The sequence below is a fragment of the Camelus dromedarius genome, chromosome 26 (assembly GCF_036321535.1).
Source record: "Camelus dromedarius isolate mCamDro1 chromosome 26, mCamDro1.pat, whole genome shotgun sequence".
Taxonomy (NCBI): Eukaryota; Metazoa; Chordata; class Mammalia; order Artiodactyla; family Camelidae; genus Camelus; species Camelus dromedarius.
In genome coordinates this window covers 24,204,303-24,229,571 of record NC_087461.1, presented here as the reverse complement: position 1 = coordinate 24,229,571, position 25,269 = coordinate 24,204,303, and the positions used below count along the sequence as shown (strand labels likewise).

Below are 25,269 nucleotides of genomic sequence, written 5' to 3'. Positions count from 1 at the left end.
AGACACCCTCTATCTTAATAATTCATTTTTGAACTCTATTATTAGGGTATACAGATTACTTTTCAGTGGCTTCGCAGCACTGTGTCAGGCATTTCAAAGCCCGCATTTTTTCTTTATTAGTTGCTGTATCTTTTGATGCACTGTCAGCTGGATGTACTGAGATGCTATGACATTTCCCAGCACTGCCTCTGATTGGGCCTCCATGGCGGGGGCTGGCTCTCATCCCTTACGGATGTCTGCTAAGTGTAAGTTCAACTGATAAAGGAAACACGCCAACAAGCACTGGGAAAGGCTGAAACTGGGGACAGATTGCTACTCTGAGGGCTTCAGCTCTGCCCTAATTCTGGTCAGATAGGATTAACACTCTTAACCCCTTACTGTCCAAAAAAGAAAGTCAGAGTGAAAAGCGTGCATCCACTATTTCTAACGACTTCTTTTTTTTGACATTTTTTTTTAATTGAAGTACAGTCACTTTACAAGGTTGTATCATTTTCTGGTGTACAGCACAATGCTTCAGTCATACATGAATAAACATATATTAATTTTCATATTCTTTTTCACCGTAAGTCACTAACAGATACCAAATATAATTCCCTGTGCTATACAGTATAAACTTGTTTATCTATTTTATATAGACCAGTCAGTATCTGCAAACTCCTAATTTATCCCTTCCCACCCTTTTCCCCCCGGTAACCATAAGTTTGTTTTCTATGTCCGTGAGTATGTTTCTGTTTTTTAAATAAGTTCATTCGTCATTCCACATGTGAGTGATATCATACGGTATTTTTCTTTCTATTTCTGGCTTACTTCACTTAGAATGACATTCTCCAGGGCCATCCATGTTGCTGCAAATGGCATTATTTTATTCTTTTTTATGGCTGAGTAGTATTCCATTGTATAAATATACCACAACTTCTTTATCCAGTCATCTGTTGATGGACGTTTAGGTTGTATCCATGTCTTGGCTACTGTAAATAGTGCTGCTATGAACATTGGGGTACAGGTGTCTTTTTGAATTAAGGTTCCCTTTGGATATATGCCCAGGAGTGGGATTGCTGGGTCATATGGTAAGTCTATTTTTAGTCTTTTGAGAAATCTCCATGCTGTTTTCCACCATGGCTGTACCAAACTGCATCCCCACCACCAGTGTAGGAGGGTTCCCTTTTCTCCACACCCTCTGCAGCATTCTAATGACTTTTGTTGAAGAAATGAAGCAGGTGATGCTGTGAAACTGTAAGCAGCCTAGTCTCATATTTGGTCAGCTCTCATGCCTTCGGGACGTTGTTACTGATTGGATTTTTATTTCCATCTCCTGGGCCGATCTGTGTTAGGCAAGCCAAAGTTGGTTTTTCATGCAGGGGTCTGTAAGGGTTTGCATTAGGTTCCTTTCTTTCTGCCTGCTGCCCAGTGTCCCACTGCTGTCATTCCTGAGTCTAGAATCTTGTCCCCTTTCACAGGGATGACTCCTGATTCGGTGATTCCTCATTCTTTCAGGACAACTTCCTTGGCCCCTTTGGGATTGTATTCCCATAGCATCCTTGATTTCCCTGCCACTTGTGCAGGACTAGTTTGCCTATGGGTCCACCAGGGTCTGTGCCCTACACCCAGCCTGTCCTTGGCAAATAGTATGTCCTTCATAGATCTATGCTGATAGACTGGCTTAGTGAGTGAATGCCCATCAAAAAAAATTAATGATTTGATTCCAACATTAGTAACTTAATAGAAAGAAGGCTCCTTTGCCCCTTTCTGGAAGAACACGGCCTGCCTGCATCAGACCCCAGCTGGGGAAGTAGAGAGAAGGCCTGCCTTTCAATGAAGCTTGAAGTATTGACCAGAATATAAGGAATCCACCCAATAGAATGTGCAGCTCTACCCACTGCCTGCCAGGCCCTGCCGCCCTCCCTGCCTGCCTGCCACCACTCTGCTTCTGCACCAGCCTAGTCACACTTGTCTTCTGTCTGTTCCTCCAACATATCATTTGCCTTCCTCCTTCAGGGCCTTCGCCCTGCTGTTTCCTCCAGCAGGAATGCCACCGACTTGGAGTTCTGCAGAGCTGGCATTTCTCACTTAGGTGGCAACTCAAATCTGAGCATTTCTCATTGGGCATTTCTCCTTGGAGTATTTCTCTCTCCCTTCCCAAATGTGAGTGGCTCTCCCATCCCTCAGATGACTGTTTTCCTTTTTGCCCTTATGCCTTTCTGTAAGTTTATCTGTTCACTGGTTCATGATCTGTCTTTGACTGATAAACAGCTTCCAATCTGTCTCGTTCAAGACTATACTTTCTAGAGTGCCTGGTTCTTGGGAGGAACTAGCATTTGATTATTAATAATGATTACATGGTTGATGAGTAAGTGGATAAAAGAATAATCTTTGATACAAATTATTTAATCCCAAAGAAAGTTAGTGATGGAGTCCCAGGCATTACTGTGGAATAAACTTTTGGAGTGTTTTCTTCCCGATTTGTTCATACTAGGCAATGCTAAGCCCTTCCCCTCCCCCCTCTCCTCAACCCCTCCCTTCTTCCCCTTCCTCCTCCCTATCCCCTCTCCTCCTTCTTCTTTTCATATTTTAAACATAATTAGATCTCAGTACTGAGTTACTTGCTCAGAATACTCTGAACATATACTTTCAGACTACCATTTAGAATTCCATTTATTACAAGGGTTCTGAAAAAAAAACTTTGTTAGGTAATGAGGTTACTCTGTCCTTCAAAGAGCTTTACCTTAAAGATTTGAAAAAAATTTTTTAAAAGATGTGTTGCCTTCTTCATGTCAGGTTTCTTGTCATTATGTCTCTCGAAGTTCACGTTTGCCTTAACATCCCATCCCTTCCTTACATTTGATTTTTGTTGAATTCTGTTTCTTCCCAAAACTATAAATCTCACGGAGTTGTTGGCTGAAGTGCTTTATTTCAAGCAGTCTATTTCAGAACCTCCAGGGAATGACAAAAAGGACAAATAAGAGTAAAGCACCTAGAGAGAGTTGAGCAAGTGTGGTCCTCAGGTGAGACGTGCTTCAGCCCCTTTCTAAACTGGCTGAGGTGGTCTGAGAGCCCCAAGACTCTAATTTTGGGTGGTTGGTCATTATCCCTACTCCCTCCACCTCTCTCAGCTTTCACTCTTTAAAGTCTAAATCTCATCTCCAAGTGCCGTCACACTCCTTTCTTAAAATTCCCTCCATTAGCTGAGTTTTCCAATTTACTTTCCAAAGTTCCTTCTGTAGTCTATTCTTTTGTACTTTGGCTTCTAACTCTCGTTATGAATCTGTTTACAGGGTAGGTCATTGTGCAGTATGTGTTGGATAAATAATAGTTATATGGAAAGAGTATTAAGGTTCATCAAGACAGCTCAGGCATATTTATACACTTCTTTTAGACAACAGAAAGGGGCTGATACCAGAATGTACTTTTTTGATGGCCCTCCCTCAGATGTTGCATTTATTACTGTATTTTCTTCTTTTTTGGACGGATTAGTCCCTGAATACCCTCAAGGTTTGCCTTTACTATTCTCTGCACCTTATTCATTTCCTATTAAAATTTTTTTTCTAATTATGAAAGTAATAGACGTTCAATATGGAACACAGAAAGGTAATCAAAATACAGCATAATCTCTCCGGAGGTGAAAACATTTTACACCTTTTCTTTGCATTTCCAATTTCCCTCTGAATCTTATGCAGCATTTAAAAAAATACACAATAGACGGCTCTAAATCCAAACGAAGATCAGCTGTTATTCACCAAGTTCACAAGGAAATCAAAGACTCTCAGTGGAATAAGGAAGCTCGCCTCTAGCAAAGGAACCTGGGTATCTGGGGTGCCTTTAGGGAGGCGGCTTGTCTATGAAGCACAGCGGGTTCTGCAGCCACCTGGGAACCGAGTGGGTGGAGGCGGAGCTTCGATGATTGAGGGTTGGGAGAGAGGAGCTACAGGGCGGTCACCAATCAGGGTTCTGCTTTGTTTTCTCGTAACGACCAATGAGGGAGCGCTTCTGGGGAGGCTGTCTTCAAATCGGAGACGCCTACCTCTACCGCAGCCAATCAGCAGGCGGCCCTTACACAGCGTCCGCCTCACCCTCGCCCCGCAGGCGATGTGGCCCCGCCCCCGACCCGCCCCCCCGGCCGCGGCCCCGCCCCGCCTGAGGGAGGGGGCTGAGTTCGCGACTCGCGGCTCTGGAGGTGGGGGCCGGGTTGCAGCCGGGCTTGTGCGTTCTGCGTCCGCCGCGGCGGTGCAGATCCCGCTGGCTTCTAATTGTCCTTCGCGGCGGCCGCGGTCGCAGCCTCCTTGCCTCCGGGCCCGGGCTGCCGGCGCTGGAGCGAGCGCGCCTCCCGCGGACCACGGCTGCCCCGAGAAGGTAAAGGGGCTCCGGGGCTGCAGCGCCGGTCCGAGCCCCAGGCGCGGTGTGGGCGGTGGGGCCGGCTCCCTAGCTCTCCCGCCGCCGGGGGCCGGGCCGATCCGGGCCGCGTCTGCCGAAGCCTCCCGCCCGCCTCGAGGCACCTCCTCCCGGGAGCCCGCGGCGGCCTCAGGCGGGACCCCCAGGGACGCGGCGGGACTCCGGGTGCGGCGGCTGCCGGGCCCAGCGGAGGGCAGGAGGAGTGCAGGTGGAGGAAAGACGCGGAGTTGAGTCAGAGTCGAGCTCCCAAGGGAAAAGGATCTACTGCTACGGAGCGATTAGCTGAGCAGCTTTTTTTTTTTTTTTTTTTTTTTTAAGTAAGACAGCTATCTGGACTTGGGTAGATGTTGATTACACATTTTCCAGAGACAGGCGCTTTGCAGTGCGTTTACACATGAGCATGATTTACTTATTATTTATTACAATTCAAAGCAGTCTTTAACATGAACTTATTTGGAGCTTTTTCTCAAGTGACAAGTTGACCGAGCAATGTGACTCACCTTTGTCTGGGCTCAAGTGGGGCCAGTGCGGTGGGGTGGGGGGCGGAATCTGGGTGAGGAATGCAGGTGCCAGTGTGAAAGGATTGTGGGGGTGGGACCTTGTTTCTGTCACTCTGTCATGGGCGGGTGTAGGATTGTGATTCTTTTTTCCTTTTCTAATTTTTTAAACATTAGCGTTCGAATAAAAAAAGCCGTTCTAAAAGCAATCGCTGAGCTTTAGGCTTTAGGGATGCACCTGCTTCCCACGCAGTTTGCAGGCAATTAACTGCATGATGTGATTTACCTGTAGAGAAGCACCTTGGATTGCTGTTACCTTTTCTTTGGCGTGCTTAATAACCTTTTTTCGTTCACCATTTGTTCACAAGTGAAACAGGTCACTAGTTTTATCAGTAATGGCTTAGTAAGGGCGCTGGGAGAAGCTTTCTCCCTTTCAGGTGCGCTGCATTAGGTCTTTTAATTGTGAAGCTCAATCTTTATAGTCTCCTCCTCTCCGGAAGCCGGTAGTGTACCTCACGTCCGTTTTATAGGTACATAAACTGAAAGCCCTGGAGATGAAAGGAATTCTGCCCAGGTCACTGGACTCCTACTAATATACCTGCAATCCCGGATCGAGTAAGGTTCCCACCGTCAGGCAAGCTTCTGCATCCTGATTTGATTCACATGATTACGAGTCAGCGGTGGAGATGGTTATTTCTAAGTAAAGAAATAGTCTCTCAGGCTTTGTTTGTTTTTCTCCTAGGCTGCTAAAATTGCTTGAATTTAGCCAGAAAGGTAGTTTTTCACATAGACAAGAACATCTTGTGGTGTTATGTGAAAAACGTCTATTTTAAGTTTTGGGAGGCTTTTCACATGAGAAAACCTTATCTCTGCGTCTCTGGCTGAGCATTGGACTTGAGTAGTTTTCTGAATTGAACTGAACTAATTAACATTCATAAAGCAGAGACAAATGAGGTGTAATACATTTGGGTTATGATTTTGTTTCAGGAAACTTTTACTGTAAATTTCGATGTTGAACATGTAAGAATCGTCTCTTCTTTGATTAGGATAACTCAAAGGAGTTTGGGAGTTAATGGGGAGAAGGTTTAGATGGATAGTTTGGAGGGAACCCCAGAGAGTTGTTATGTTAAATGTGTTAGTCATCAGGAACATGGAAATATCTTATGAATTACTGAATGGAACTGTCTGATGGTGAAGTAAGCCCTTGTCTTCATGGCAGATGCTCTGTTGCATGGAACGTGTACGTTTGACATAACTTGTTTGTTATGTAAGGCATCCCTTACACAAACCCTGTGTGTCCAGCTCTGATTCTGTTTACTCATTTGTTTGTTTTTGCATTAATGCCTTTACTTAATTTCTACTCTCATTATCAAATTAAAATTTCTATCACCCAAGCAGAACATATCATAAACCTTTATCGTCTGCTAATTTGTACAGAAAATGAGACCTCTTCTGAAGAACATCTCTTAGACTGTGGATAGTTGGAAAGAGATTTAGGTTGTTTTTATTTATCTATAGTCTTACCTAGGGCAGTTAGCCACCCCCCTCCACCCCGCTCCCCACTGTGGTTTTCAGGGTTTCTACCCTTCAAAAAAACTTAATTACGACCTTACACAGCTTCCACTAGATGGTGCACTGGGTGCTGTTTACTGGAGATTTCAATCAGATTTAAAAAAGAAATTATAAGCATTTCACTGACAAGAATACAAATGTGCTGCAGCCGTCATTGAAATTCAGACAGAACTGCAATGAGTAGTTTAAGTCAGTTTGATTAAATGAGATTATTTGGGAGGACACGGCAGTGAGGGAAGTTATTAGTCATTGTAGAAATAACTTCTACTGAAAAGCGCTCTGGTTCTCTCTGGTCAGGATCCTAGAACAGAGTGAATTTATTGGTCCTTATTTATGTACACTTGAACTGGTTTTTTTTAAGTGATTTGTGTTTTGTTTAAATCTTATATGAACTCTGATGAGCTGTTTGAACCTGGTTTTAAGCTTTGACTTCTTAGGTGACTGATTCTTCAAAAGAATGCGTAGAATAAAATGGGTATACACAGCATGATGGTTTTGATACGTACTATGAACAAGTACTTAAGTTATAAAATTTTTTTTCCCAAGCATGTAAAACAGTTTTTTTTTTTTTTAAAGCACACGTAATAAATCTTTCTATTCTTTTAGGAGAGCATGATTATCAACTTGCTTCACTTAGGGAAAGAGAGGGAAGCTTTCTCTCTTGGATGGCAGGAGCTTGTTGGTTACTGGTTAAATTGTTTGTCACCAATTGTTAGAAAAGGGAGGTGAGAAAAAAATCACCGCTGCTTTGATAAAAAGCCATGCCTGTTTTAGGTATAGAAGTGGCAGTGTCAGTGGAGAATACAGACTTGTTAGGATGATTGCATTTTGTGAGATGTTTTGCAGAAACCACTGGACTTTTCAAAGGCAGGATGAAAACTGGTGTGGGAAGGTCGTTAGTTGGTTGGGGTTGGGTGTGTATTTCAGTTCCCCTGAGCTTTGTGTGGGCAGGAGAGCTTTGGTAATTTTTCTTGGAACCACCTCTGGTTCTCAGGGGATTTGATGGTGATTTTGGATGGGGTAAAAAGGAGGTGCCATTCCTTCGAGGAAGGTGCTTCCTGGCAGGGCTGCCAGCCATCAGGTGAGTGTGGGCATGGGCACGGACAAGTGGGTGGCTGTAAGCAGCCAGGCAGGTTAAAAAGCTGCCTGAGCCAGGGCTTCCCAGGGCGCTCTGCACCTTGGCCGGCATTCATCAAGTCAGTATTTTGAGTCAGGTTTATAGCTATCCCGTGGTTCAGGCTTGGGCCAGTTAATGCTGGTCTTCAGATTTATGTTTTTCACTTTTAAAATAAGTAGAATTCTGAACTTTGTGCAATTAATGACTTGAGTGTGCAAGCGAGTATCTTGAAAAAGTTGTTTGGCTTATGCTAGGTGCTTGAATATACTTACTTCTGATACTGTCTTCCACTCCCTTTGCAAGAAGGCTTCATTAGAAACAGGAAACCTCAAATACACGTGGACCCACATTGTTCAGATTGGTCACCTGATTTGGGGGACAGAAGAAGGCGTCTGATCTAAATACTGCTCTGCAAAGAGAAGGGCCTGGTAGGATGCTGTAAAGGGCTGGTCGAGCTAAGGGGAGGGGTAATTCTGGCACTTTTTGTTGTAGTGTTTACGGTAAAAGCCTCTGATTAGCTTTGCTCCTAATTAAAAACTTGCTCTTTGCGAAACAGTACTTCTATATTCATACTTGCACCAGTATGACTCTTGAGAATTGAATATTTCTGATGGTTGTAACTTCTTACTTTCTGGCAATGGCAAGTTTGTGGAAGTGATGATGTAAAAATCTGGAGTTGAGCCAAGGATGAAAAGGATCATGGAGCTATGGACTGAGATTTAGCAAGCTGCTACAGCTGATATTCAAAATACTTTTTTTCCCTCTTCCTAATATGGCTTGTGATTTAACTTGCGAAGATCCTGTTTGGACCTCTGTGCTCTTTTCATGCTTGGAATTTAGCTCAGTTCCCAGTAAAGCCCATCAGAGCTGAACCCTGTCTAATCAGGGTTCAGAGTAGGTATTTTGTCAGGTGTAGGGGGAGAAGATGCTGTGGGCAATGAGGAAATGAATTAACGTCATTTTGATCTGTTTACAGTCTTTTGAAATAGGGTTAATATTTTGCATTTTGGAATTTTCAAAATGGTAATCATTTTCACCTTTAATGTACATAAAGTTGAGTATGACAACTTCAGACTGGTTCTCAAGCGTCAGCATGCCTTGAATCACCTGGGGGGCTTAGAATTCAGCCAGCTGGTTCATTCCCGCAGTTTCTGATTCATCAGGCCTGGGGATGGGCCCTGAGAATACACATTGCTAATCCAGTGATGATTGGTGATGCTTGCTGTCCAGGGACCACACTTTGAAAACCACTGCTGAGATTCTGGAGGGAGTATAAACGTAGTGGTTAAGAACCCAGGCTTTGAAGTTTGAAAGACCTGGATTTGAATCCCTTTTCTGCCACTTACTATTTCTTTGACATCAGGCAAGTTTCTTGCCTCTGAATTTTCATTTCTAAAGTGGAAATAATGTATTATGTTTGGAGTGTTACATAACCTGAAATGTGTGTAAAACCTCGTAGAACAGATCCTGGAGAACTGCAAGCATGCCATAAATGTTGGCTTTTCATCATAAAACTCAATTAGTGAATGAAAGAAATAGAATCCTGAATCTTGTAAAGTTGAGGTATGTTCCTTAAGGACAGAAACTTTCAGATTTCTCCTCACTGTGCTGTGGGAAAGGTACATGAGTCCTCAATTTCTCTTTAATGAATGAAGGAAAAGTTTGTGGATCCTAGTAATTTTCTAGAAACCTTTTCTCAAGACATAGGATATTCACATGGGTGGTGCCTCCCCCCAAACAAATTGAACTTTTTGGTCAAAATATACTAGATTCTACCTAATAATCATTGTGGTCCACACTTCATGGAACAGGAGTTTTAAAGGTTGTTTGTGGGAGTTCTGTAACGAGAAGGACCTGAAGGCATCTTTAGAACATCTTCAGTCTCACATGGTAAATGGTGACTGGATTTGATGCCCCTGCATGCAGTTGTCAGAGCTCTGTTTCCCCATCTTGCTGAATGCCTGGTTCCCTGTCTTTCTTTCTCTGAGAGCCCACGTCTCTCTGGGGCCCTCTGGAAAATCTCATCCTCCCTTCCCATCACTTCCTCTCACAATCACCCATTTGTTGACTCTTTACTTTTTCCTTCACCAGAATGTGAACTTTGAGGGCAGGGACCTGATCTTCGCGACTGTGTCCCCATTCTGGGGTGCAGTATCCGGTCCACAGGGACTTACTACATACTGGTCCAATGAAGGGATGTGGGCGGTACAGACTCCTTCCTACCCGCCTGCCCCCAAGTCAGGTGTGCAGATGTGAGTTAGTGGTTCTGTCATCATTGGTCCATGCAAAGCCTCTCATTTTATTACGTTTTCCCCCCTTCTTCCTCAAGGACACTCTCTTGTAATTTCAGTAAGTTTCGCCAGATTGTTATCTGGGATGCTGTTCTTGTTTACACTCTGCTCAGCTGTTGCTCCCGTGGTCTTGCCGGTACTTGATAATTTCTGACCTTATAATTTTTTCCAATCTGATGCAACAGATGGAGCAATGTGAGCACGAAGTGATCGTTACTGTTCTTCCTGGCAGTTCTGACTACTGCTGCAGTCTAGTAGCCTATCGTATGCTTACTAGCTGTGTGGGTTTCCCTTTTTGTGAACTGGCATTTACGTCGTCTTTGCCTCTTGTTCAGTTAGATTGCTTTATCTTCCTCCCTTTCTGCCATAATTCATAGGAGTTTTTTTTTTTGAATATTCTAGATGTTAATCTTTTGATAGCTTTTAAATGGTGTGTATTTTTCTTAGTGTTTTTTACCTGTCGAGTATTTTCTTTGAAATCCTTTCTTGAACAGAATCTTAAATTTGGTTATAATTAGATTCATCCATTTATTCTACCTTCCAGGTCTTGTTTAGGAAATAGTTTTCCATTTTTAGTTTAGGTGGGTTTCTACAGTTGGTCTGTTCCAATTTTTCTTCCACTGGTTTTTGTTTTTATTTTCACCGCAACAACTTGGTTACATGTTTTGGTCTCTGGAAGTATGAATCCCACCTGTGCTTCTTCCAAAATATTTAAGCTGGTGGTTTGCAGTCCTGGCTTTACATTAGAATTAACTACGTAGCTTAAAAAAAAAAAAAAAAAAAAAAAAAAAGACACAGCCCCGCTCACCCCAGATCAACTGAACAGTAATCTCTAGGGAGTGGAGCCCAGCGTTTGTACTTTTTCAGACGGCCCGTGGTGGTACTGACACATAGCCAGTGTTCAAATCCTGTATCAAAGATATTTATGTTTTTTCAGTGCAGTTTAAAAATTTTTCTCCATCATGGTTTTATGTCTGCTCTGTTAGGTTAGTAACTAGGTATTTTCAGCTTTTGTTTCTATTGTGAATGACATTTTTTTTTTCCTAATCTCTATTTTTTTCCTTGAGGAGGGAATACTATTGATATATACGTGTCTGTATGTGTCTGTATGTATTGATATCAATCAGCTAATCTATTTAATTTTTTGAGGGGGAGCAGTTGCGCTGAACTCTTACTGTGTTTTAATGGCTAGTTTTTCTTTTGGGTGTTCTACTTAGTTCGTCTTTAAGTAATGGCTTTTTTTTTTTTTTTTTCCTTTTTAGTTCTTATTATCTTGTTCTTTGTGTTTGGTTGACTTACTGCATTTGTGTGGACTTGTGGTGGAAAATAAGTAGAGATAGTGGCTTCTTGATCACTTTAATATCCTAAAGGGAATTCATCCTTACTTTTACCTTTAATGGGAGATTTCATTTTTTAAAAATTGTTTTTTAAATTGTTGTGACTTCGTTGCTGTGGTTTTAAAAGCTTGAGAAGTAAGCACAGAATTCTCTTCTTGATTTTGGTAAGGAAAACTGTCGTGGATGGTATATAGTTCTGAAACCTGGAAAGTTGCAGGTGTTTATTGAGTTTTTTAATTAAATATTTGAATTATTTTCGTCAGGCTTTTTCAAAGTAAGTTGTATATGACGGCTACTTTGTTTAGTTGAAAACCATTGTGGGTTTGGAAAAACAAAGTGGAAATGGTTACACATCTTAACCTGTGAATTTTAAAAAATGTATTCAAGTATAGCATAGACCTAGAAATATGCATGTAACATACATATATCTAGAAATATATAATGCATATGTCCTAGGCGTGCAGCTCACTGACTTTTCCCAAAGCAAACACACTTTTGTAACCAGCACTCAGGTGAAGAAACAGAACGTTCGAAGGACCCCAGAAGCCACCGTCCTGCTCATTTCCATGATCCTGACTTATAACAGTGTGGAGCAGTAATGCGGGTGGTCTGGCGCCGGGCTCCCAGCTAGGTGATATCAGAGTCACATCTGAGACAGAGCTCCTTTTGAAGAAGCTCAGCCTTGACCTGGATTTCCGATCCTCCCAGCTGCAGTTTTCAAACTTGGGGTTGCAGTACCACTTCATACTCTTAAAATTATTAAAGACGTTTTATTTTTGTGGGTTATGCCTATGAATGTTCACTGTGTTAGAAATTTAAACGGGATATTTTATTTATTGATTCATTAAAAAAATAGTAACCTCGTATGTTTAGTTACTTATTTTTATTGATTCTAGTTGATTTACAATGTGTTAGTTTCTGGTGTCTTGCATAGTGATTCAGTTATACATGCCTATATTCCTTTTCATAGTCTTTTTATTATAGGCTGTTACAGGTATTGAATATAGCTCCCCCACTGTATGTTAACATAAATAACACTTCATGAAAAATAACTGTTAAAATATTTTAGTGAGAAGTGTAGCTTTTTTTTGTTTTTACATCTTTGCACCTCTCAATGATGTCTGGCTTAGTAGAAGAAGACTAGATCTTCGGATCTGTTTCTGTATTCAGTCTGTTGTGATTTGTTGTTTGGTTGAAATACACTGAATGAAATATACTGAAGGTAATCCTGCCTCAGACAGATGTGCAGTTGGAAAAGAGAGGAGGATCTTAATGATCTTTCTAGAAAATCATGGATATTCTTTGATACTACACTAAAACTCCATGAGTGATAGTTTCTTGGTTTGATTGTGGAGCAGAAGCAGAACCTGTATCAGTGAAGTTTTCTCACTCTTCATTTAACCCTATTTTTTTGTCTTGTACTTGGAATCTTTTTATCCAAGCAGCATTTAGAAAGTGTTCGCTCATAGAATTACATAAACCTACCACCAGTGAGCCCATCAGAAGAATCTGTAAGTACTGATAACTTTCATGAGAGCTCCTGGTGACAGGTAGAATTTTTCAAAAACTGAATTTTTGCTCAAAAACTTGAATTTTTTATCCTTGGCAACAGATAGGTGTTTTCCTTGAAGCATTCGGTCACCTTTGTTCAGTTTGGAGAAAATGTTGACCAAATGCCCAACTTTTAATACTTGTTTTTTCAGTTACTTATATAAGAATAATTTCAGGAATGAAAGAGCTGCTGGTTAAGCTTAAACAGCAAACAATGGGCACAATTTCTTTTCCTTGAGACAATCATCGTTCTTCAGTGTGTAGCTCAAGTTCTTCTGTATTACTTCCTATTTTGTCACACAGACTATTAAAAAGACATGTATTCGAGGGTGAGGATGTCACCTTATTAATTTCCACCATTTCCTCAAGGACATTCTTAGGTGAAACAGGCATTTTTTCCTCCAAGTTCCTGTTGACCTGTGCAATTCGTGCCGCTGTCTTGCTTCATGCTAAGGTGCCCCCAGTTTTACACACCCTGGCTTGCGTATCATCAGTGCAAATGTCGATGCAGTGGAATTCACAACCTCTGCATTGTTACACAGGTAGTTTTGATGTCATGGTTATCCTGAAAGGTTCTTGAGGGTTTCCTGGACCCTGAGAGCAAAGAGCTGGCCCCTCTCATCTTCTGTCAGGGCAGTTGAGGATCAGCCCCTCATACTGTCTTCCTGAGGTTGCTGACCAGATCCAGCTTCTTCGCTTACTGACTCCTAAAATGATATTCTTAGGAGCAGGGACCCGCTACTTCTTGGCTCAGCTGTGCTATAATTTTCCCAGTGAAAGAAAGTTCAGTAACACTAGGAAAGAAAATATTTCTGAGATCAGCAACTCCAGACCTGTACGAAGCTGTATTTTGCTGTCTTAACACAGTAGACACACCCATAAACATGCTAATACTTGGTTGATTTCCCTCATCTTGTAAGATGGAGATAATCGCAAACAGACCTGGAGGAAATGACCTGTGCTTGTATCAGATACTTGCTTGGTAACATCATCATAATGAAGCAGAATTATAACAGGTAGTAACCTGTTGCAATGCTTTTAACTTAATGTGTGTTTTAACATGTTCTTCTGTTCTTTTGTTTCCTGTAAATGATCTTGATTTGATTCAGTTTCTTTCTTTCTTTCTTTGGACAAAATTGTTTCACAGGTGGTGGCATGTACTTGGAGCTGGATTCAGGCAGTGTTGATGACCTCTCTGTGATGTTTGTGGCCATTGATAATCACTTCCTAGGCCCATTATTTTATTATTTTATTAGCCATTATTTTATTAGAGGTTTGCAAAATGGTGATATTTAAATTCTACCTAGAATATTTTAATAAAGAGAAGTTACAGTATTTGAGATATAGTTAGTATAGAAAAGGCAGCTTACATGTTCGATTTATTTAAAAAAAAAGTTTTCAACATTATGAGATTATAGGACAAGTCTGTTCCAGATGAATAAATTAAATTGGTCCATCGTTTTTCTTTGAAACACCAATCTAAATTGCACTAGTTTTTAGAAACAAGTAAATCCAAAGGAAACTATTAATAGAAAAGTCCTTTTGGTATATTCTTACAGTAGCTGAACTCATTTGAAATTAAAATTTAATTGTAGACACATCTTGATGCTGTTAATGGAAGTGGAATTTTGTTGAGTTATACCAAGATTTTTCTTGCCTCTAGAATAACAGGTTTATTGCATGTAATGATCCTTTTATGTATCTTACATTGTGCTCTGAGAGCAGATTTGAAAGTGCACAAGGCATCCTTGCCTCGACGGTGCTGGTAGTGCAATAGAATAGGTGAAAAGTTGACCTTTAATATACATTTGTCACTGGCATTCTGTGGGTGGAATGAGAAACGAAAGACATTTATTGCAATATTTCCCCCTCTTTAAAATTTATAATGTTGAGCTTTGGATGATAGAAAATTATCTTTGGAAGGAAAGGAAAGCAGGAGGTGAAACTGATTATCAGCGGAACAAGTCAAATGGAACTAGATTATCTACTGGAAATGGGGTGAAGCAAATGGAGAGGGAAATGGCTTCTGTCTTAAACTGCAGACTTTCACCCTGATACCTGCCAGTGCTGATGGTGACTTGAAACAGGTCCTGCTGCTTCAGGTCAGGCTGGTTTTCAGCTGCTCCTCCCTTCCTGCATTCCTTCTTATAATTTGAGTGATTGCTGAATGCACAATCCTTAGTCCCTAGATGCAAAAGGTTATGTAAATACTTGTGTATGTTTGTGAAACCCCTCTTGGGAATTGGTTAACATCAGTTGATCAGCACAGGGAATCTTCACACGCAAGTTCTTCCTGTACCCTTCCTCTGCTGTAGTTCAGATCGGTGTCCTCAGTCAGGTGTTTTATTTCCTTATTCGTGCAAGTACTTTAAACACCAAGATTTTGTTACCTTGTTTTCAGTTCAGTGTCTTACCCTTCATTAATGATAACTAAAGTAATTTTTGAAATGGCTTCTTTTCTCAGGGTTTCTGATCGCCTGGTGGCTCTATAATTGGGTAATTAAGTTTACTCTTTCTGTATACGGAACCCAATATATCCCTAAGGGACAGACTGTGACTGTTATGGCAAGACTGCTGATCAAAATACATTTTTCTATCTGAGAATTATGGACTTTGTAAAAGCTTGGAAAGCTTGAACAGACAGGGACAGGCTTGGAGTTTATAGGAAATAGCTGCTGTTCGCTGATTTCTTGCTGTAAGCCAGGCACTGTGCCAAGCTAGTGCTCCTTAGATATTTATGCTTAATTCTTACAGCAGCTCTTGGAGAATTGTCATTTTCATTTTACAGCTTGTCTTGGAGAAATTACATAATTGGCCCTGAGTCATGTGTTTGGAAAGTGGTAAAGTTAGGGTTCAAACCCAGGTTGTCTGTTCTGAACATTAGAGACCAATGTGTGAGGCTATCATATGACCTGAATCATATGATTGGAAGTTTTCCCCTTTATACCCCTTCAATCTTCCTTTGGCTCCTTATCTTAATCCGGACAAGCACAAAGCTCACTGACTTTGGCCAGTGCTCTAAAAGTTGCCACCAGAGCACACCCTCTAATGATGGAGGTTTACCTAGGAGAAGTCGGAGGGCTCTTCAAAGAATAGCCCACCACGAGCATAAAATTGTTCTTAAGTTTGTGTTTGATCTAACAGATTAAAAATCACTTTCTGTTGTGTAAAAATGACCCTCCAGAAAGATGTGTCATTTTTATGCAAGCATAAAGTTGTTCTGAAGTTCTATGTTTGACCTAATAGATTAAAAATCACTTTCCATTGTGTAAAAAAACTGACCCTCCAGAAAGATGGGTTATTTTATGCCCACCCTTGCTTGGCCTTCTACAGTGTACCCCAGTTTGAGAAACAAGTCTTTAGGACTTCGAGTGATGTCCTGGTCAAATATGGGGTTTAGATAATTTACCCTGTTGGTGTGGTGGGGCCCAGGTGGGAAGGAGGTCCCTGACACCGTGCACGTGGATGGTGGGAAGGGGTTAAACTGAGGAGGAGGGAGTTGGGGGGCAGGGATGATTTAGTGCAGATTTGGGCAGAATGGTGGGGTTAGATGTGATGCTTGCATTGGGGAGCTTAGTTTTCCTCCTTCTCAGACAGTTAAGTTTCTTCTTGGTTTTTGCCACTGGCTTTTCTTCTTGCTCCTGTCCCTCAACTGGGGGAGCGGCTTCAGTCCTTGACCCATATTCAAGCCCCCGCCCCCACAGCATACCTTTGCTCATCATCTTGGTCTCTGCTACCTTTTCTGGGTGAGCGACTTCTAAACTGCCGGCAGTTCAAGCACGTGCCCGGCCAGCGAGCCCAGCTGAACCCTTGTTTCCTGGAGCCAGTTTGCAGCTCTGCTGTGACATCCCTGGATGTTTGAACATCTCAGAGTTCATGCTGATTTCAGCTGCTTTTCCCTCTAAAACCAGCTGTAACATTTTTTGGTGGTCCACAAATGGGCAGGAAGAAAACATTTGCACATCCACTGTGGATTAGACTCAGGTCCCTATTTAATTAGCCCCGGGGACTCAACTCACCGGCAGGTGGGCGGCCACACTGGCGGCAGCTGAGGCAGCAGGACATGGAATTCCTTTCTTTGGCCCCGTGGTTCCCAGAGAGGCTTGCCGTTGCCTGCGAGAGTGTCAGGGACTGCACCGTGTTTCCAGTAGCTCTGACAGCCACGACTGTGTACCTCCTTCTAAGGTAAACGGCAGGCTTGCCTAGTTTTTCAACTAAACTTAGCTTCCTCAAGGCCAGAAGCCTCATTGTTAGGAGGCCGGATTGATGTTCTTCTGAGCCATGACTCCACCTCCAGTCTCCTGGAAAGTCTGTTTCTCCCAACTCGCTTCCTCATTAAGTCACTGGAAACCTTTAGGCTGCACATCTGATTGGTTAAAGATGTAGACTGTGAAACAATGTTTTTTTTTTCTTTTTTAAAACCACTTTATTGAGGTATGATTGATACACAAAAAGTTGAATGTATTTAATGTATACAGTCTAATGAGTTTCCAGAGACGTACACATCTGGGAACCGTCACTACCCTCAAGGCTGTAAACCCTTTTCACCACCTCCAAAAGTTTCCTCCTGGCCTCCTCATTGTTATTAGCAGTATTTATTTTTACTTCGTAGTAAGATCTACCCTCTGAGCAGATGTTTAAGTGCACAGCATGGTCCTGTTAACTGTAGGCCCCCTGCAGGGCGGTGGCTCTCTGGGACTGACTCATCTCGCCTAGCAAAAGATTTGTACCCTCTAGTACCTCCCTGTACCCCCCTCCTCTCAGCGCCTGGCAACCACCGTTCCACTCTTTGCCTCTGTGAGTTTGGCGACTTCAGATGCATCCTGTAAGTAGTGCCATGCAATAGTTGTCCGTCTGTGTCTGGCTTATTTCACGTACCACAGTATCCCCCGGGTTCATCCATGTCATCACTGATGACAAGTTGTCATGTTCAGGCTAAATAATACTCTTAACATTTTGGGATTCAGATTCCAGCTCTGCTCGTGGCTGGTCATAGGAATGAAGGCAAATTATTTAATCTCTCTAAGCCTCAAATTTCTTAGCTGAAATAGGCTGCCAGTAGTGCCTGCCTCAGGTGAGGGTCGTGAGAAACAGATCAGAAAATGCTATAAAGCACTTGGTATGGTGTCTGGCACCAATCAAGGGTCAGTCAACAGCAGTTGCTATTCATTATTTTTTTTTTAATTCTTATTTTTTATTGAAATGTATTTGATGTACACCGGAGGTCTGCACATGATAAAAGCTGGAAGCCCGAGGGTACTGTTAAGAAACTGAGAACTTACTAAGAGGTACATTGTAAAACTCATTTTAAAAATACATTTTATGGCAATTACTGAAATAAAACTGATTTTAAAAATTTTATGGCAATTACTGAAAAGCATTAGGAACAGCATATACATTATTGTGCCATTTAAAATACTGGCAACATCTATTTACTTACTTTGCTGTTTTTATAAAACCAGATATTGACACAGTATGCCCTCCGAACCACTTATTACTGACACATACTGTGTTTTTTTAATCGAAGTACAATCGATTTACCATGTTGTTAGTTTCATGTGTACAGCAAAGCGATTCAGTTATACATATACATACATAGGTATATTGTTTTGGTTTCTTTCCCATTAGAGCTGATTGCAAGAAATTGAAGATAGTTCCCTGTGCTCTACAGTAGGGCCTTGTTGTTTTATCTGTTTTATATATAGTTGTGTGTATCTATTAATCCCAAGCTCCTGTCTCCTATTCATAATTAACACTGTTGTTAGAGACTCTGAAAAGCCGAGTTTTCCCATCTCTGCCATCTAGGCAGTGACCACATGCTGTCATTCCTTCCTTCCCCGTGTCTCATGGAGCCGTTCCTGTCTGTATCTCAGCTGTGACCACGTAGATCGGATACACCCTGTCTCTTGTCTGGGTGGCCGTGATCAGCTCTTAGCCGATGGTCACGTCCCATCTCCTTGAGTGTGTCAATGCAGGAGAGATCTTCCTTTTTAGAAACAACCACTGATTCATTGGCTCTCACACTGAGTCACATTACTCCACGTGACTTTCAGAGCCGAGTGCATTTAGGTCCATATGTGTTTTTTTCCTGTTATTCTTTCTTACATACCCTCTAGTCAGACATAGGAATGTGTTCTGAGACATGCGTTTTCCTTCTTGTCTGAACTGACGTCCTGGATTCATGGGACAATCTCACCGGACAGTTTTGACCTTGTTATGTAGGGGCCCTCTGTGTCCCCCATCTGCTCTGGGCTTCCGCGGTCATAGATGATCAGGGCCTCGGTCATCACACCCCCTCTGGGCTGGGCCCTGGCCTGCCTTTAGAGGTCTGGGGTCTAAGAAATGTCGTTACTCTGTTGCTGTTACTAGAGTCAAGAGTACCAGAAATCACGCCCAGCTCCTTCACACCTAAGCCCTGCTCACAGGAGTCTGGCTCCCAGAGGCCTGAACTGCAAACACCTGTGCTGCTCTTCCTGAAACTCGCAAGTGTCCAGTGGGTACACGCTGATGTTTCCTTCTTACGCATTTATTTTTGTCCTCTTCGTTTTGTTGCTAAAATGTATCTCTTGGTTTAAAAAAAAAAGGGAGGGAATACAAGATGAGCAAGCTTTTGTCTCCCTCATTCCCTTGAATTCCCGCTGTCCTGTTGGCCTGCCTGTGGTGTTCTGGGCCCAGAGGGGGAGCACGGAGCTCCCTGGGCTTCTGTCCCCATCAAATGGCCCGACCTCACTTCGCCTGTTCTCCTTACCTTGGCTGCCTGGCTGCTTTTACGTAGTAATGATTCTGCGAGGCCGTTTAGCTACAGTTGAGATGTGAATTTCCCTGGGTTTGATGGTGGGGACACTTTAGGAAGTTGAGAGGAGGGAGGGGGAAGAGAGGTGTCTGAGGCTGGTCATTTCAGCTCCCTGCTGCCCATCTGGTATAAGTGATTGTTGAGTGAACGCAGGGCTTTCTTTCTGAACTTGCTGCACATATCTGTAGTGAGCAGAGGAGGAGCCAAAAAGGTTAGTTCACTGATTCACCTCTTGGAGCAGAGGAGCTTCAGTGCTGGGAAGGTGTTCATGGTCCGGCGGCTGGCCTTCAAGGAGGGACTTGGGGATGGGGATGATGACTGGGAGGTGGGAGGTTAGACTATGGACTTACTCAGAGTAGTCTTTAGTGGGTTCTTTCTTCTGGCATCTTCCTCTTGGCCTCCCTACAAGACACGGAGACTGGTTGTCGCCACTGAGGACAAGCCCATAGTTAAGACCCACTCTGTAGATGAATTTCAGGAGATCAGACCAGAGTTCCAACCTGCCCATTAGGCCCTTCTATTTCAAGAAATATGTGCAAAATAGAAATGAGCTGCTTGGTGAAGAAGTGAACTTCCCCCCACGCCTCCCCCATCCCCCAGAACCCAGAGTTACTCAGGCGAGATCTGTCAGATGTGTTCCGTGTGATGTTTTCATCAGGTGAGAGATTTGGATTTTTTTAAATAATTTGGGTAAAATTTCAGAAATATTGAATGGCAAAGAGAACACATAAACACCATATGATTTTCACCCCCGACGAACAGATGTTAACATTTTGGCATATTTATTTCAGGTTTTTTTAAATAAAAGAAAGGAAGCATTGTAGATAAACTTGAAGCATAATTTGTTCCCCTTCCCATTTCTATTGCCTTTTCTTCCCTGCAAGCAATTGCTAATAGGAATTTGTGTGTATCCTTCCCTTTTTTGTTGTTTTGTTCCTAAATGTGCTTTTACATATGGACGTTTCTGTAATTTTAAGGGCATATGTGGTGTTAAAATGATCATCAACATAAATGATACGCTGTGTGTTTTGTTTCTGTCACTTTTTTTTTTTAAAAAGTGTGTTAATATCTAGCTGTGGAGGTACAGAGGTCAGATGACATTTTCAATTCTAATTTTTTGTCTCGTCTGCAGATTTTTATTTTTATTTTTCGATACCCGGTTGCTAATGGTTCTAGGTTCCCTGACATTTAATAGAAATCCTTATTTGTTTGTCATGGCTTAATAACTTGATTAGAATTTTAAAAAATTGCTACCATTAGGAAATTGAAAGCCTAATGCGTGGCTGAAATTCCCATGTGGGCTTTTTAGCAGGACAGTCTCAATATTTTATGTTCCACAAAGATGCTGCAAAGATACTGCAGTGGGTGTGGACTCATTGGCAGGGGGTGAGTAAGTGGCAGGGAGGTTCTGGCTTGAGCTGACTTAATGCAGAAGTCCTGTTTCTTAGCGCGGCTTAGGGAAGGTGGTACTGTGTGGAAAGTACTGTGTTATTAAGTCTCCCCCCCCCCTTTTTTGGTAAGTTTTTTTTTTTTTTTACATTAAAACATCTCCTTTGGTTTAAAAAATACACAAATACAATGTTAGTACTTACAATACTATTTTTTTTTTTTTGGCAGGGTGGGAGGGAAGAGGTAATTAGGTATTGATTTATTTTTTTAATGGAGGTACTGGGGACTGAACCCAGGACCCCGTGCGTGCTAAGCACACATTCTACCACTGAGCTACACCCTCCCTCCCCTAAGCAAGCTTTAATATCACTGCTCTCACTCTCTGGCTGGTGGGCGGTTCACTGGGATATCTCATCTGGACCTCATGCAGAGATCTAGAGTGGAAAAACAGGTCCACTTTTAAATTTGCCCAATTCCTGTTTGTGGTGTCACTCTCACTTTTCATGTCTAAGACCAGGAACTGTAGAGTCATCTTTGAACTGCAACATCCTTTTATTTTTCATTTTTTGGACCTGCTCTTCTTCCTCTTAACACTGCACTAGTCTCCTGCATCCTCATTGCTCTGCTGTGCTTCTAGCCTAAGGATGCTCGCCTCTGACCCAGGTTCCTGTAGCTCCTGCCTTGCTGAATACACAGCCTTTGGTTTCCCCTGTACCCTGTTACTGGATTTAAGAGCATTACTTGAATTACACTATTTTCAAAGAGGACTTCTTCCCCGTGGACCCTTAAAGGCTCTGAAGTTGCTGTTATCAAACCCCAGTTCTGCGACTTCCCAACTATATAACCTTGGACGTGCTGTAAATATTTCCAAGACTCAAGTTTCCTCATGTGTGAACTCAGGCAGTAATACTGGTATTACTGTCACAGGCCTTAAATCAGAGAATACACTCACTGTCCTGCAGCTGGCACGGTGAAATGTGGGGGCTGTTCCCCTAATCGTATCGAGTCTTTATCCCTTTACCCGGATTTCACTGTTTTTCATATTGTGCTGCTCTCTGTATTCAGCTTTAACCTTTTCAAACTATAAACCTGTTTAATCAGATCAGTCTCTTTAATCTTTTCTCCCTTTCCTTTCAAATCAAACGTTTGCATGCGTGTAGACAGGTGCTCCTGCAAATACATACACCCACGTGATTGGGTACTTCATGGTTTTTCATTTGTAGTGTTTTTGTTTATATTCTACCCATCTGTTAATAATCTAACTCAAAGACCCTCTTTTAAATTTTTTTTCCTGCAGCACTTGACTTACAGCAATATGTTATTTTGTTTATCTTTATGTAATGCCACCTTGAAGAAGCTATTTCCTTATCTCAGTTGTAAGTCCCTTCTGGGCTGGGCCCTGATTTTGAGCAACTCTTGTAGCCTAAGCAATGCTGAGTGTTTAATAATGTCTTCATAAAGCTTGCTGCTTTGTAGTGTCGATGCTTGGGGTAAAAATTACATGACGGTCATATTGGTTAGAAATACTTAACACGTGAATGGGTATTGATATTTGTGGACTTGCTGTGTGCTGGGTACTTCAGAGTATGGTGGTGCGTAAGATGGACAAGATCTCTGCCCTTGTTGGAAAGGGAAGACTGCCATTAAAAAGTGCTTGGAGTAAAGCGTGCTCAGTGGGTTGTGGGAGCACAGGGTCACATCTGGAGGAGGGCGAGCTGAACTGGTCCAGGGGTCATCCTGAGGAAGTGGTGTTTAGACAGAGCCTGAATGTGGCGGACAGGCTGGGGAGTGGAAGTTACCCACCGGGGTTCTTGGCCTCCTAATCCATAGAAATTGACAAGATGAGAAATTCAGGCAAGGCTTTACAGGACTCCTGCTGCAGCGCGAGGGAACAAAAACAAGTAACAGGTTCCCTTGCTCACTCCCTGAGTGAGGGGCCAGCTGGTCCATTACATGGGTTGAGGGTAGGGGCAGGTCGAGGGGTTGGGCTGGAGGGTGGCGTCGGTAGTCTGCCCACCCCCTCGGTGGTGCTGTGTGCAGGGATCATGCGCAGTAAGCCCCCTGCTTCTGCTTGGTACCCTGCTTTGGCTCCGGACACCTCAGAAGTGGCAGTTGGGTTTTTGGTCTTTTTGTATCTTATTGCTCTTACCTCGCCTCAGCTGCCTATGCACACAGTGTTCTAGTCTATTAAATGGCCATTAGAAAGTTGGCCAATTTTCTGACACTGTTATCTTATTTGTTTCCAAGGTGTTAATGTTCTGTGAAATAGTTGTGATTGTTGAAGAATTTGGGGCAGAGTTCAGGGAGCCTTAGTGACTAAAGGTAGTACTTTCTCAATGTTCTGAGATCTGTATCTGTTTGTAGCTTTTTTTTTTTTTTTGCAGGGGGTAGATAATTAGGTCTATTTATTTGGTTTTTCAGTAGAGGTGCTGGGGATTGAACCCAGGACCTTTTGCATGCTTAGCACGCACTCTACCACTTGAACTGTACCCTCTCCCCTCCACGTATGTAGATAGCTTTGATTATTTGTACAGAGATGGGAATAAAAACCAGGTTTCACAAATGCAGAACTTTAAACTGAGGCAAAGAATAGTTGTACTCCTGTGGAGAGGAATTTCTTTCATTGCGTTTGCATTTTGTCAGAGCCTCTTGATGCCGTCTGTCTTAGACAGAATGAAATTTGCTTTCATAGTCTCTTAATGCAGATCCCTTAAGCATTAAGGTAGGTGTGGGTGAATGAACTGGAATGTGAGGGTGGATGAGTCTGTGTATTTCATTGTGCTTAGTACCCTGATGTACTGTGCTGAGCAGTTGCTTACAGATGTTTCCAGCTACCTTGTAACTGTACCAATAAAGAGGTCCCCTAAATAAATAAATAATAAATAAATACATTAATAATAACAAATAGAAGTCACCTAAGAAATCTTGAGAAAATACATTGATGTGAAAGCTTTTAATCTTTCTTAGGCTATGATCTTTCTCTAGATAGAATTCTTTTGTAATTTTACCAGATAGTATGGAAAAGACTTCCTGGCTAATTAATTTTTTTAATTGTAATTAGAAAAAAATTTTTAATCTATTTTTATTGAAGTACAGTCAGTTTACCATGTTGTGTCAGTTTCTGGTGGGCAGCACAATACTTCGGTCACATAGGAACATACATACCTTTGTTCTCATATTCTTCTTCACCATAGGTTATGAGATACTGAATATGGTTCCCTGTGCTGTAGAGTAGAAACTTGTTGTTTATCATTCCTGGTTAATTTAGGTCACCTTGATTTACCAGTCTTTTTTTAGACTACTTCAGATAACTTTTAAACTGTTTATATGGGGTAGTTTTGTTCACGGTATAAAATGACATTTTGGATGGTTTCACTTGGTTGATGATAAAATCGTTACTTTCCACAGGAGATGGTAGTAGATAGTGAGATTTAATAAGTCATGTATTAAATGCATGAAACGACTCAAACATCTGCAGGCATCAGCATCCATGTGTACTTTAAAAACTTTTCAGTTCTCTTAAAAAAAAACTCTTTTTTTTAGAATAGGTATTTATAATTTATTCCAGATAAACAAATAATTTGTAGTACAAATATTTCCTATACAATATTTTTATTTTACCCTAGTGTACCTAGGCAACGACTCTTTGCATGTTTTTAAAAGTAAAAGTGAATATAACATTAAAATCCAAGCCAATCTTTCTGAAGATCCAGTTAATGGAAAGATGAACTTTAGTTGAGGGGTCACTGAGCTATATTTGATGATGGTTTATCAACACTTACTGCTGGAAGTACATTATTTTCTAGATGTCTTCAGCCTTTTAGATGGTTGCAAATAACAAATCCATAAAACATCATCTTTCTTCATTATTTGAGTATCTATCAATACCTTACATTATCTCAGTTCATAATTTTATGTGTATATAAACATGTATATAGATTTACATACATGCATATTTAATATATGTATGGATAGAAATCAAACTTCCAGAAGTAAAATTCACAGAGAAAAATGCCCATGTAAGTGTATATAGCTTGATGAATTTTCGACAGATTGGACTCGTGTGTAAATAGGTGTATTTGAGTCTATCTTAAGTATATTTTACAAGTAATTATGCTCGGACTGTGTATCCGGAAGAAGTGTTGCTCTAAGCCGTGAATCTGGAGGTGCATTGTAGCTGGTTATTCCTGTCTCAGGTGTTTTTCTGACTTAACTCCTCAAGGTCAAGCCGCACGGGCTGGCTAGGATCTTGACTAGGATCTTGACCGTCTGTTGAGTTTCGGAGGCGAGTCTTCACCTGGCCTCCCCTGGAGCTGACATGAGCTGGCTGTTATTC

General features: G+C 41.8%; 1 protein-coding gene across 2 annotated transcripts in view; it reads left to right on the top strand.

The window, feature by feature from the left end:
* Positions 1-4,170: 4,170 nt before the first annotated feature.
* MPP7 (MAGUK p55 scaffold protein 7) overlaps positions 4,171-25,269 on the top strand; it is a 222,594-nt gene continuing 201,495 nt past the window's right edge. Inside the window, exon 1 of one of the 2 annotated variants that reach the window (XM_031444561.2) lies at positions 4,171-4,347. The gene's annotated coding sequence lies outside the window, so the exon portion shown is untranslated. The remainder of the gene's footprint in view (positions 4,348-25,269) is intronic. The other variant, XM_064479543.1, reaches the window with a different exon arrangement.